Below are 5,897 nucleotides of genomic sequence, written 5' to 3' on the forward strand. Positions count from 1 at the left end.
ACTACAGTATATATAGGGACCTAATGATGCTTTATTTATGGATCAAGGTCAGCGTTTCCTAAAATTATGACGTTATATCATATAAGTAAGAATTTCAAAAGTAGATAGGTACAGCCTACTACTTACATCACGTCAAGTGGTGGCTGGATATCATTTTACACGATGTTTTTTTTAACCATATACTTGGCAAAGTGATATAAGTAGGATACAAGTGTACTCAATGAGGGCTATCGCGTATAAATTCGCCACTAGAGGCGCTAGTGTAGCGTGAGGTCTCCGAAATGTCAAATCTCATAGTTTTTGGGTGAGGTACGCGGATTTATTTATAATTAGAATAATTTTGTGAATATTTTGCAATATCTGAAATTAATTATGGCAAATATGCGTTCCGGGGCAATGAATGTCTGTGTTTTGAGACATTTTGTCTTTCGGAAACCTTTGTCCTTCCTTTTTTTCCGAACAAAACGGGGACTATGCGACACTGTGGCATGCTCGATATTTTTATGGTACGGTTTTAAGGTGTATTAAATATGATTTTAATCTCAACTTTGTTTTCACGCCCCTAATAACAGACTTTGAAAGCCATACTTAAAAACCTCACGCAACAGTGCGCCATCTAGTGAGACAAAAAACGATAGCCCTCATTCAAGCCTCGTTGGATTCTTGTAGAGCTAACAAAAATGACTTTAAAAATACAAAAAGATGATCTTAAACTATATGTATCTTATTAGATACGCTGCCAATTTAAGTATCAATTTGATTTTGTTCTCCACAAACAAGCAAGAAGATTACTTGATGGTAAGTACTTGTACTATTATCTATTCTGTGTTGATGGTAAGATGTTGCCGCTGCTGCTGGAAAACAATCATAAGCTGCCGAGCGCAAGAGTGAATTCGCGGAAGAGGTTCGTGTAAGTTAAGTAGAGCATTGGGTCCGATTCTGGAGGTAAATTACCCGCAAGCTGTAAAATTGTACCATGAAAGAGGTAACGACTAACGTACAACACGTCATGTCATCACACGTAACGTAAGGGGGGGGGTCGGGGAACCGCACTGCACTTTTTATTACGGGGTTAATTCAATCTTTCTACAAGGAATCACTATTGTAGATAATCCCATCCTCATATCATAAGTAACCGGCGACCTGTGACTCTTACCAGAGACAAGGATGAGATAAGGTGAAAGACGTTATCTGATGACTCTGACGTTGATGTGATGTGATTTGATTTTATTTACTAGGATCACGAATAAATAATTATTTATTCGTTGCTAATGAACTAAAACAATTACTTTGCTCACCCGCGACCTTACGACTGCTAACATACATCTATGCAACAAATGTGTGTTCATGCAGTACCTCCACCATCACACTGTAAGAAAAACACACACAAATCACACATACCCAACTATCACCACTAAACGCAAAGTAACGCCCGATTCAATAAATTGTTTGTAGCTACATAGTTAGACTTAATTCGTAACTTAACGAAATGCCATGGTATGACTTGTTTGTTTTTCTTTCGGTAAAAAAAAATCTAACGTAAAAAATGTTTTTGCCGTGAGTTTTTTAATTTAAATGCAGATTTTATTGGTTTACCAAGCCAAAATTCTAACAAGAGTGAAATATTGTAGTTATTCATGATCTTATTATAAGTAACAATATATAAGTAGTAAGGTAATGCATCCTTTTTAAAAATAGTGTACCCTTTTCTTTTAAACTGTACCTATTTCATTTTTTAATACAAATTTTTCTGAGTCAGTTTTGTACCGTCCTGTATGAAAAAAAACGGTAATTTTTTAGGGTTCCGCAGCCAAAATGGCAAAAACGGAACCCTTATAGTTTCACCATGTCTGTCTGTCTGTCTGTCCGTCCGCAGCTTTGCTCAGGGACTATCAATGCTAGAAAGCTGTAATTTTGCACGAATATATATGTAAACTATGCCGACAAAATGGTACAATCAAAAAATTTTAAAAATTTTTTAGAGTACCTCCCATAGACGTAAAGCGGGGGTGATTTTTAGGGTTCCGTACCCAAAGGGTGCCAACGGGACCCTATTACTGAGACTCCGTTGTCTGTCTGTCTGTCTGTCCGTCTGTCACAGGGCTCTGAAGCCGTAAAAGTTAGACACTTGAAATTATCACAGATTATGTATTCCTGTGGCCGCTATAACAACAAATACTAAAAATAAAATAAAGTTACAAATTAAAGGGGGTCGTCATACAAGAATAGTGTTTTTTTCAGCGTTTTTCGGTTGCTAGGCGTTATTAGCCGTTGCTAAGGCGACTGAGTCGCCGAGCTATGTCGTTTGAATATTTACCTTTAAGTTTGCAATTTTAATGATGTTTTATAAAAGCTTCGATAGTATAATATAGTGACTGTCTGATTGTGTGGTTTATTCGTTTTTGTGCAAAATTCATAAAGCAATTTATGAACCACAAACCTCAATGAAGCCAACTTTGATAAAGCGCTCGCCAAATTCACACCGTATAATCACTATGTTTACTTATTGTTTTTTACACTAAAAAAACATACTAAGTATTTAACACTATTTACAAGGTTTATAATACAGTTTAAAATGTATTCACACTAGTCGAGCTTCTTATTATTTAATTACACAACATACGAAGTCCACTGAATTTCCCGCGAATGAACCAAACTGACAGCTAATTTTTTTTTCTGCTGCGAAGCATGACAAGAGTCTGAAGCGCTATTTAGCCTCCGAGAGGGCGACAGCGCCGACAGCCAAAGAGGATAATAATTTAAAATTGTTCTTTATTCAAAATACTTGCACCTAGTGCTTACATTTTGGTGATGTTTGAGCTGAAATTTTGCTTGCATGTATAAATCCGATGACAATGCAATATTATTATAATGTAGAGCTGATCTGATGATGATGTTAGATGTTGGTCATAGGAACTCTGTAATAAAACGACACGACTGCATCGATTTTGGTCTCATTTGATTCGTCTTGACTACTACCTACTCTGGTAACCAGGGGAAAAAAGTACCGCCAGCAAAAAAGCTTGTATTAGATTTTTTTACAAAAAAATATTACTGAACTATTTGTTTTTAAAACATTGTACGGTGCGGAACCCTTCATGCGCGAGTCGCTCGCACTCGCACTTGACCGATTTTTTGAATTCTTAAATGTCTTTTAAATGTCCGTAGGACGCGTTAATATCATATTATTTCAATATTTCTTTTGGAAATATAGCACTATCGTTAGTATCGCTGTAAATATAATGTTGTTGTTGTTGTTTCTTTAAAAAAATATGGCTCTGTCCATCGGAGGACAATTTTGCCAGTGTCTAGTAGTTTTTGCCGTTGTACGGTAAAAAAAATCTAGAAAATGAAATATGAGAGGTGATGGTGGATGAACGATGACCAAATATAATGTTATTTAGTTACTAATAAATATGTCATGGTCCGTCATGGACATGGCGACATACTGTAAAAAGAACTGACGTTGTCATGGCGGTACGTTTACGGTTTGTGCTACTTTAAGTGTCGCCCCCTGCGTAGTTTTGCGTAATATTCCGTATTGATTTGTTATTTGTAATTAAATTTGTATACTTCGCAAGACAGTAATAAATAAACTAAACAGACTTCTTATTGTATAGATTTATTAAGGTAAATGTGAAAATGAAAAAAGTTACCATAAAATTTAGAAAAATTACTTGTTACATACTTTAATAACTCTACACAATAAGAAGTCTGTGTTTAATTAATTTATTACTGTCTTGCTTGAAGTATACAAATTAAATTACAGGTATGAAATTCATTAATTAATCTTTGGAGTCATGTCCATATTATTGCGAGTAATGACGCACATTTGTCCGATCTCTGCATAAATCTATTAGGTAGGTATTTATATATATTGAAAAAAAATAACGATAATAATAGTAGGTAGTTAATCTAACAAATTTATTGCAATTCGCTCCATAGCATTAAAAGCAACGTCTAGTTTCTCATCTAATACCTTTATCGTCTTATCTTTGGTTGGGAAAACGATTGTTACAGAGTTTTAGCCCGAGCGGAGCTCGGTCGCCCAGCCAGATGTATTTGCATAAAAAATACACGTTGGATATTTCATGTGTTTTAGATAAAATAGTATTTATTTACATTTTCACAAAAATAAAATAAAATGATTTCAAAGATCGACCCTTGCTCTATTTCAAACGTGCTAGTAACACCATCTGTGCATATAAAATTAATTAATGAATCATTTGTATAAACCTTCTCTACCATTCTATCTTTTAAAGATATAATGAAATCTACTCGATGGTAGATGGCGTACTATTCTGACGAGTAACAGTCATCTATCCTCCAATAGATGGCGTTACTAACGTTAATGCTCAACAGTAAATTAGTTGGGTAGTTTCTTATCAAATCATTATAACCATAGACGTTTCCTGGTGAGATAACTAATTTACATAAATACTGTATCAATAGTTTTGTTTAAGTATTTAGTTATGTAATAATTTTAGTTCAAGCTAGTACACAGAAAATCCAAAACAGTAAAAAAATGGCTTCATGTTTTGAAGAGCACACAATATTTAAATTTTTATGTAATAAAAATGAAAATAACTACGCGTCACGCACGTAGTTTTTTTTAAAAGTCAACGTGTGCCGCTTAAAAACCCAGCGTTAATGATTCATTAAACGTCAACAGTCGATATACAATACATATGTAGGTAACTGAAATATGAGAATACAAGATATATCCAGTATATACCAGGCAGCAATTACGACACTTCGTGGTAGATCCAGAATCACGAGGTTAAATAGATCGAATCATAAATACCTAATTGGTACGATCTTGTTCTTAAGGTCATAAGTAGGTGTTGTGTTGCGATAAAATTTACATCCATGCTGTATTTACTATGTCCTAAATAATTTGTTTCAATTTCAACTAACTACTCAAGATAGGCAGACATTTATCAAGCCAAGATAACCATCAATATTTATTTATCAAGCCTTTTCGTAAACAACAAGTTTTGTATTTTACCTATCACAATGAGGTTACGCCAGCCTTGATTCACTTTATTGGATATAACCTAGCAAACCAAAATACCACGTTGTTTACCGCAATTTAATAAGGAAAATCACATCTTCCTATGTTGGTATTGAAGGCAAGTAATAATGTTTAGGTGACATGTGCTCGTACTTAACTTAGGTTAGGTACTAAAATACAGTAAAAACAATGATTGCCTACTCTGAGGAAAATATTAAAGAAAAAACAACTGAAAATTACAGTAATTAAGTACTTTGTTATACAGAAAATGGTCTTGTTTATAAACAAAATGATAAAAATGAAGCTTGAGATAAAACACGCGTATGATGGTGTGATTAGCGTAGTAAAACAACGCTGAAAACGTTAAATTTAAAACAAATAAATTACTTCATTCCATATATTGAGCCATGTTGACAGAAAAAACTAAGACACGCTTTTACTGTTGATTTAAAACACGCAAAAAGTAAAGGAAAAAAGGTGTAGCTGCAACGGTCGCACTATTTAGAAGTCGATGACTCCTCCATCTGACGTACAACTAACAAACAAGCAATATACTGTGATGTAGATTATAAAAAACACTAACTTGTTACCATAAATAAAAAGACATGCGGGATAAATCTGCCTTCGTACCTATTGTATTTTGTATTTCCTTTTTGTACATTAAAGAGTTTTACTACTAGTGTTATATACGATTAGTAAAATTGTTTGCTAAATTTTAAGGTAGTCAATGTTTTTTTTTTTCATTTAAAATTCGCTAATGACGGAAGAATTTTACAATAACCTGATAATTAGTACATAAGTAAGTACTGATTTCTATTTCTATTTCTATTTGTCTCGAAAATACTTTTTAAGGTAATGTCGATTTTCAATTGTGATTTACATT

This window comes from Choristoneura fumiferana, chromosome 7 (genome assembly GCF_025370935.1).
Source record: "Choristoneura fumiferana chromosome 7, NRCan_CFum_1, whole genome shotgun sequence".
In the NCBI taxonomy this organism is placed as follows: Eukaryota; Metazoa; Arthropoda; class Insecta; order Lepidoptera; family Tortricidae; genus Choristoneura; species Choristoneura fumiferana.